The following is a 9,699-nucleotide window of genomic DNA, read 5'->3' on the forward strand; positions in this document are numbered from 1 at the left end:
AGGGGTTGCCCGGTTGAACGATTTTGCCCTTGGCGACATCGACCAACTCGTTGTTCACGAAGTGCAGGAGAGTGCACGGAACGTCGGCGGCGCCCTGCGAAAACATGTAGGGCGTTAGGGATGCCCAGTCAAAGGCAAGGAGATGAAGTCCTCGGCCGAGAGAGGCTTAATTAGTTACCGTGATGATGGCGTCCAGCTCGGCTAATGTCGAGGCACCGCCAACGGCGGGCGTGCAGTTGACGGAGGGGCCGCTTGCTGCAGAGGTGCCGGCCGGCGTACACCCGGGTGCATTAAGCTCCCGTGCCGGCGTCGGAGACACCAATGCCGGCTCCGCCGGAGACACCAATGGCCCCGCCATCGCGTTCTGCGAGTTGCTGGCCGTGAAGCTAGGAATCGGGGGCGGCCCCTGTTGGCCGCCCGCAATCCACGCACTAATCCCCTGGATCAAGGTAGGCACAATGGCGGTGATCGTCGCTCCGAGTTGTTGTTGCACTTGCTCTTGGACAATCTCCGGAATCCGCGCCACCTGTGCCCTGAGTTCTTGAACCTCGCGCGCCTGGCTTTCCGAGCTAGTCTTTTTCTCCTTTCGCCCAGCAGTGTCATAGTATAACGACCATTTTGTCGACAAGCCTTTGCCGGCCACACGACCAGCTAACGTCGGCTTACTGAGCTTATCCTTGTTCTTCATTACATTCAACGCCCTATTTAGAGTGGTGTCCCAAGGGTTGCTCTTAGTCGACCCCGCGCTACTGCTTTCAGTCGCCTGCGGAAGGAATGTGAACCATTTAGAAATTTGGCTTCATTAATTAGAATGCAACCATATGGAGCTAATTACGAGGGGGTGTATTCCTTACCAGAACAAGCTCAAGCGCCCTAGTCTTCGGATCCGTGGTAAGCTCCTTTGTTTTCGGGTCCTTCTTGTACCGGGCCCTGACAAAGTTCCTGGTCTGCTTGTCACCGTATTTATCGAAGAGGGGCGGTAGGCCTTGCTCGGCACGGTCCGCCTCCTCCTTGTCCCATATAGGCTCCGCCACTCTGTAACCGCCGGGACCGAGTGTGTGTTCCCCTAAGTTCAGCTCCCGCATTTCTTTCCCCCACTTACTTGATTCGGAGTTTGCGGTGCTCGAGCAATTGATCTTGAAGTCATTGTAGTCATCTTCGGTGATCGAAGGATTTTTCTCCTTGATCTTCTCATAACTCTCACCTTTCTCGACCATTCTCTTCACATTGCTTTTCCAAGTAGACAGGGCCTTGCTCATCTTCGTGAGGGCAGCATTGTTCACTTTATTCCCTTTGAGGCTTGTGTTTTCAAATTCAGCGGGGAACTTGTATCGTTTGTGCAGCTTCGTGAAGAGGAGGTTGCGCAAATTCCCTCGGTCAGGATGCCTCAGGTTCTCGGTGTTGATCGAGACGGTGCTCCGGAGAATGCACCCGAGCTGAAGCGAGTACCCCTTGACTATTCGTTCGGGCGCCGTTGGATTCCCGTCGGAGTCCACTTCAGTAACTTCCTCCTTGAGGGTGCGGAGCACGGTCGGGCGCCGGTCCTTCCGTTGCCTCTTCGGTTGGCTGCCATCTGTGCGTGCGCCGCCATCATCAGTGGTGGCATCCTCGGCGGCACCATCAGTGGTGGCATCCTCGGCGGCACCATCAGTGGTGGCATCAGTGGGGTCATCCTCGGCGGTACCATCAGTGGTCTCAGGATCGGTGGGGAAGGCGGCGTCCTCATACAAGTGAGGTTGTTCCTCCATCTCCCGGGACAGCATCCAGAATGGCTTGACGCTCGAACCCCCGGCCTCATCGTTGTTGGCCATGTTTCTCTCTAAATAGGAACAAAGTTTGGTCAAAAAGTTGGTTATTGTCAAGGAACAAGACCATGGTCTCATCATTTAGGGTTTGTCGACACCGAGGCATCCTAAAAGCTAAGCTTTTATCATTGAGGGTTTTTCGACGCCGAGGCACCCTAAAAGCCTAAGCTTTCATCATTTCGGTTTTTATCGACACCGAGGCACCCTAAAAGCCAAGCATTAGTCACAAGTACGCCGGGGCACTTGATCCTACTTAATTAACTACTAAGATACCCCGGCCCATGCATTAGTCATAAGTACCCCATATGTCCTATTTTTTTAGCATAGTCATGCTAAAATTCACGGAAAATTTCAGCATGACCTTTGCTAAAAATAGGACATATGGAGTACCCGAATTTGCCGGAACGGAAGTTAATCGACATTCCGGCAAACTCAAGGGCCTCTCGGGTGGACAAGGCAAAAAAGGCCTCCATCACAACATGGAAAATACACCAAGCAGTATCATCTCCAAGCAGTATCATATTTGTAATGACTGAAAATATTTACTTTAGGAAATATTTACTACTGTAGTTTCTGTTACAAACAAAAAAAAGACTGAAGTTTGTCCTAGCTATAATGTACAACAGGCTTTTGGTTTCTGGAACCATTTCATGCCCAAGTGATACAGTGATACAGTGATACAATGATACACAAGCAGAAACTCAGTACTTTTGCTACAATGATACAGTGATACAAGTAGAATATGAAGGCATTAGGCATTACAACAAAAGGAACAGAGCTGCTATATTTACAACATGCTTTGATACATACACCACCAAAGTCCAAAGAGTAACCACTTATTAGCTACCAGGAGTAAGTAACTAACTAAATACACGACCAGAGAATAACTCACTTTGCCTCTCACTTGCTTCCTTCACCTCAGAGCGATCTTGTCTTATTACTACTCCTGCACAACATTGTCATAATTTTTATTATCTTCACAACCAAGGTACTGCATTCTGTAACAACCAACTACAAAACTACAAATCAATCATAAAAAGTAGTGAGCAAGACTGTAAATGTTCTGAAAATTAAAAGAAAAGAGTGCTGTCTCAGAACTCAGCAGTTACAGCAGGAGGTATTGTATTTACTTGGAAACACAAATATGTTTTTCATTATCTGCTCATTACACCCAGAGGTTATTTTTTGGCAAACAAAATTGAGAAATTTTAAGACACTACTGAGTTAATATTAGCCGTTGATTTTTTAATTTTCTGTTTTTTGCACAGGTCACTAGCTGCAGATTTTTTCCTCAGGTATAGGTTGATGCTTTTCTTCATATTTGCAAAATGAAAAAATTAGGATGCTATCATCCTATATTTTGCCATGCTAAAAGATTGTGCCATGTAGAAAATTGCCATGCTAATCTTTAGATAAATACAAATAGAACAAACTCTTAGATAAAAATTTGCCACTGTTTTTTAGCAATGCAAGCAACAAACATGCTTTTTACAAATTGTAGCTACTGTTTTTTAGCAATGCAAGTAACAAACTCTTAGATAAAAGTTCCTATAACATGGCAAAGTTTCTATAACATGATTTTTACAAATTGTAGCTACTGTTTTTTAGCAATGCAAGCAACAAACAAACATGATCTCCCTTGGTTTGATCACATGTATGTATATGATGTACAGATGAAGACATCTAATTATGCAAAAGATTAGGTTCAATCTTCTTAGCTAGCTATCTGTTCACAATCTTCTTGCCCTTCTTTTTCGCAAATGGAGTTCTTCTGTGGAACGGACGTCCTTTAGGTAGGGTGGTCCTGCTTCTTCTTGTGGTGTATGCTGGTACTTCATCATCGTCGTCATGTTCGATTCTCGGGTCGCCGTACTTGTCGAAGTCTTGCTCATTGGCTACTCCATTCATTCCGATGATATTCCTTTTGCCTCTCCTCACGACAACACGACTGGGCTTTGACGGGTCGGTAATGAAGAAGCATTGGTCCACTTGGGAAGCCAGTACCCATGGCTCATTTTTCGCGGTGACGTTTGCGCCTGCGGTCTTGGATTTGGCTTCGGGTATAACCATGGTGGTGAAATACCGGTCTTCTTTTAGGACGCTCTTGGCCCATCTGACACGGAACATCGGGACCTTCTCTCCAGCGTAGCTCAGCTCCCAGATCTCCTCGATCCTTCCGTAGTATCTGTCCTTGTCGTTACCAGTGTAGGATTCCATCGTTACCCCGGAGTTCTGATAACCATCGCTCTTCATGTCCTTGGCCTCGGTGTAGAATGTGTAGCCGTTGATATCGTACGCCTCATAGGTCATCAGGTTGTGCTCGGCGCCCTGTGACAAGGCGAATATGAGTTGTTCTTCCGCGGAAGAATCCTCATGTAAAGGGTACGACAGAAGCTTCTGCTTGAACCAACGCGTGAAACATGAGTTGTGCTCTTTGAGTATATCTCCGTCCGTCCTCTGTTGGCCTCGGTCATTGTACGTCTTCTTAATAAAGGTTTTGTGCTCTACCACCCAAGGATCGACCACGTCTATGTGTTGTAGTGCGACTAGGTTTGCTCTTTCAAAGTCGGCGAGTCGACCCTCGAAGTCGACATGCATTTCGCGGCGACCCTCACGGTGACCCCATCCAGCGAGCCTGCCGAGGTGCCTGTTGACGGGCAGACCAACGGGGTTCTCGATGCCTAGATAATTCGTGCAGTAGGAGATGCACTCTTCGGTCAGAAAGCCCCTGGCTATGCTTCCCTCTGGACGTGACATGTTGCGAACGTATCCTTTGATGACACCATTCATCCTTTCGAACGGCATCATGCTGTGCAGGAACGTCAGCCCGAGTTGGATGATATCGTCCACGATATGGACCAGCAGAGGCACCATAACGTCGAAGAATGCGGGCGGGAAGTACATCTCAAGCTCGCATAGTATCACCACGATCTCTTCCTGTAGCCTTCTGAGTTGCCTCACGCCAACAGACTTCCGAGAGATGACGTCGAAAAAGTTGCATAGGCCAAATAGCATTTCACGGACGTGCGCGTCCATGATCCCACGGATTGCAACTGGAAGTATCTGCGTCATCAGCACGTGACAGTCGTGAGACTTCATCCCGCTGAACTTCAGCTTCGCTAGGTCTAGGTATCTGCTTATCTTCCCCGCGTAACCGTAAGGAAGTTTTACTCCTACGAGGCAGGTGAAAAACTGCTCGATCTCCTCCTGACTTAGAGTGAAGCACGCGGGAGGGTAGTCATTTCCGGTCTTCTTGGCCTTTTTGCCTTTGCGACGACTTTCCGTGTCCTGCTTCGCCTCATCATCATCATCATCATCATCATCATCATCATATATAGCGTGAAGCTCCTGCCTGATGCCCATTGATTTCAAGTCTGCCCTTGCTTTCGGCCCATCTTTGGTCCTCTCTGGCATGTTGAGCAGGGTACCAAGCAGACTCTCGCACACGTTCTTCGTGATATGCATGACATCAAGGCTGTGAGGCACACGGTGGATCTTCCAGTACGGCAAGTCCCAGAAAACAGACCTGGTTTTCCATACCTTCAGCAGCGGCTCTTGCGCCTTTCGCTTCTTTCCTGGCTCTGGCGCCTTTTGCTTCTTTCCCGGCAGTGGGCAGTCTTTCCAATTTTTCAACAGCTCGTCTATTTCCTCGCCGCTCCTCGTACGCGGGCTTCCTCGGGGTTCGGTTTCACCATCGAATAGATCCTTGCGTTTTCTCCACGGGTCATCGTCGCGAAGCCACCTTCGATGTCCCATGAACATGGTTTTCGAAGACCCGGGATCTCTATCTAGCTGGCGATACGTTGTGTCATCCATGCACCTGACGCATCCAGAAAATCCGTGGACCACCTGCCCGCGACATATCCGTAACCGAGATAGTCGTGCACCGTCCTGAGCAGCGCGGCTCTCATAGGGAAATATTCTTTCTTTGCGGCGTCCCACGTATTGGCTGGCGTTTTCCACAGCGTGTCTAGCTCCTCTTTCAGCAGCCCCAGATATAGATTGATGTCATTCCCTGGTTGTTTCGGTCCTTCGATTAGCATACTCATGTGAATGTACTTCCTCTTCATGCACAACCAGGGGGGAAGGTTGTACATCCACACAAACACAGGCCAGGTGCTATGTGTGCTTCTCTGGCTGCCAAACGGATTGACTCCATCGGTGCTCGCGCCCAGCACGATGTTCCTTGGATCGTTCCCAAATTCTAGGTCTTCGAAGTTCAACGCTTGCCACTGGCTCGCATCCTTAGGGTGACTCAGCATCTTGTCTTTTTATCTATCTCCGGATCATTTGCGTCATCTTCTCGCTTCTTCTCCTCCCTATCCGCGTGCCAACGCAGGAGCTTTGCTACCTTAGGGTCCGCGAAATACCGCTGCAGACGAGGAGTGATCGGAAAGTACCACACCACTTTTCGAGGAGCTTTCTTCCTCTTCTTGTATCGAGTGACGCCGCACACCGGACATATGGTAGACTCCGCGTGCTCGTCCCGATAAATGATGCAATTGTTCATGCACACATGGTATTTCACGTGCGGTAAATCCAGAGGACACACGATTTTCTTCGCCTCCTCCAAATTGGTCGGGCACTTGTTCCCCTTGGGAAGACGTTCGTGCCAGAATGACATGTTCTCGTCGAAGCATGCGTCGGTCATTTTGTGTTTTACCTTCATCTCCAGAGCCATGAGCGTTACTTTCAGGCGGGTATCCTTGGGCCTGCATCCTTCATACAATGGAGTAACCGCGTCTAACTCAAGTTGATCCATCTTGGCTTTCTCTCGGGCGGCAGCTCTTGCGTTATCCGTCTGCTTGAGAAGCAGCTCTTGAATATGAGGGTCCTGCACCCAGCCCATCGATGGTCCAGCGTCGTCTGCTCCGCCGGCATCATCATCTTCATGATCATGCCCGTCGTCTGCTCCGGCATCTTCCTCATCATCATGTCCTGCATCTTCTACATGATGACTGTGTACAGCATCACCGTCGTGATCATCTCCTGGGGATTCTTCGTCTTCTCGCCCGCCCGAGCCGCAGTGGTTGTCTTGCTGCCCTTCCTCATTTCTTGCCCGGCCCCCATGGACGACTTCGTAGTCATCTTCATCACCTTGCCACCGATAGCCATCCATGAAACCACGCAAGAGCAGGTGGTCCCGCACCTGCCCGGATTCCGGGTCCGCAATAAGGCTCTTCAGCTTGCATCTTCGACACGGACATCTTATCTCCGTCTCGTTCTTTTGAAGCATCTCGGCCTTCGCGGACCTCAAAAACCTATTCATGATGCCTTCGGTCATCATGCGGACCATGGTCGCCTGCGGGGTAGAGCAAAACGATATTTTAGAACCAAGAAAAAATTTGGCATGACTTTCCCTAAAAATAGGACCAAAAAGAATGCTTAATGCCAAAATTCTCGCCGAAACGGAAATGAATCAACATTCCGGCAAAATATTGGCAACTATCGCATTTCAAATACCGGCACACCTCCAAACACAAACACATATGCAACACCACAAACATATGCAACACCACGAACATACATAGATCTAGCTAGGCCATAAAAAGTGCATGTGCACATTGTTGTAGGGAGAACAACATAAATATAGCTTCCCCCCTTACTTACCTATCAAAACAAGGTAATTTAACCACTTAAATTGAATGAATCTATGGTGGAAATGAGGTGAAAAAGAGGAGGCACCCGAGACAAGGAGGAGGTGGAGAGAATGAAGTGGGGAGAAAGTGAGTGTGGGTAGGAGAGGCTGTCCAAAATATCTTGTTGCTGCCCACTTACTAATGGCGCACCAACTCCTGATGCGCCATTACTAATCCAGGTTACTAATGGCGAACCTCCTGGTGGTGCGCCATTAGTATGTTTGTACAGGCGCACTAGTAAAAAAAACTTTTTATACTAATGGCGCACCCTGGGCCTGGTGCGCCATTACTAGTTACAACTAGTAATGGCGCACCGTGGGCAGGATGCGCCATTAGTATGTTTGGACAGGCGCACTAGTTTAAAAAAAAATTGATACTAATGGCGCACCCTGGTCAAGGTGCGCCATTAGTAGTTTCAACTACTAATGGCGCACTGTCTCTGGATGCGCCATTAGTATGTTTGGACAGGCGCACTAGTTAAAAAAACAATTTTTTTTATACTAATGGCGCACCCCGAGGCAGGTGCGCCATTAGCAGTTTCAACTACTAATGGCGCACTGTCTCTGGATGCGCCATTAGTATGTTTGGACAGGCGCACTAGTTAAATTTTTTTTTATATACTAATGGCGCACCCTGGGCCAGGTGCGCCATTAGTAGTTTCAACTACTACTGGCGCACTCTGTCTGGATGCGCCATTAGTATGTTTGGACAGGCACACTAGTTAAATTTTTTTTTTTGATACTAATGGCGCACCCTGGGCCCGGTGCGCCATTAGTAGTTTCATCTCTAATGGCGTATCGGAAGGTGGTGCGCCATTAGTATATACTAATGGCGCACGGCTTGTCTGGTGCGCCATTAGTGTTAATCCCATCTATAGCCCTTTTTCTAGTAGTGTCACTACCCCGTGGATGATGTAAAGGAGATGAAAGAATGTGATCTGCATTATCCCGTGGGGAACGTTTCCACGTAGGTAGCTACCGGCAGTGCTTTACCCTGTACATCTGGAGCACTCCACCACAACAACCCCATTGCATATGGCTATGCTCGTGTCACGGTGGAAGACATAGTCCAAGAGTTTGAGGACCTGGAGATTGACAAAGCTACACCCGAAGGGGAGAGAAGACTTGGAGATGTCAAGCGCCAGATCATTCTATGGAAAAAGAAGTACATAGTGTTTCCAGGCGAGGCGCCAAGGCTAACAAGTCCACCCCCCTCCGATGGTGGTGGTGGTGGTGGTGGCGGTGGTGGTGGTCGTGGTGGTTCACCTACACCTCCTTCACGCCATTCGACGCCGTCCCCCGATCCACAACCTCCGGCGGGTAAGCAGCCGCCGCCCCCCAATCCTCCTCCGGCGGGTACGACGCCCCCCAATCCACCTCCGGCGAAGAAGCAGAAGCAGGCGGACAGCAAGGAAACCCGCTCCTGGACTATTAACCCGGACCCTTATGTACCTAAGACCACAAGGGTACCGGAGCCATCACTGAAGCCTCTCCTCCCAAGGCCTTGGGAACTTAGTGAAGCTGAAACCAAATTGGCCGCGTCTGCTCATTATGAGAAATGGAAGGCGGATACGAAGGCGATAAAAGAGCCTGAGCCCAAGCAAGTATTCACTGAGAAGCAAAAGAAGTGGGCTAAGGATTTTTTTACGACACCGTCCCAAGCCGAGCTGAATATGCCTGACGACTATGGACATGAACTTCGTAGGCAAGCAAAAATATTGAAGGAGGAGAAAGAAGAAAGTAAAAAAAGCGGGAAACAAGTTGACCAGCTCGGGATGCAGAATAAACAATCGATCCCCCCGCTCATAGTGAAAGCCGGTCCGGAAGAGGACCCCGAGATCATAGCAGCTGCGGCAGCACTTGGATTGACTGTAGCGAGTGCCATGAAACAAGCGTCCGAGATGGGTTTGACTCTTCGTGCCTCGTTAGGCCTTGAGGATGCGCCAGTATGTGAGATAGCATTACAATATGTGCCGAATGGGCCTCTCGTCGAGCCTGCGCGGGAAAAGAGTCTACCACCACAAATGCGAAATCTGCTATGTTGGTACAAGCATTTCATAACATGGGCCGACAAAGAATATGTTTATGCGGATGTTATAGAGGATCATCACACCAAACGGTACTCTGTACAAGTTCATATGAGTGAATTGTTCCAGCTGTTCAATCTGCGCGAGCTCGACAAATCTATCCTGAGTTGCTACATTCTGTAAGTGATTTATTTCTACCTCATCTCGTTCTTCATTGCCTGCACTATAT

The sequence above is a fragment of the Triticum aestivum genome, chromosome 6D (assembly GCF_018294505.1).
Source record: "Triticum aestivum cultivar Chinese Spring chromosome 6D, IWGSC CS RefSeq v2.1, whole genome shotgun sequence".
Taxonomy (NCBI): domain Eukaryota; kingdom Viridiplantae; phylum Streptophyta; class Magnoliopsida; order Poales; family Poaceae; genus Triticum; species Triticum aestivum.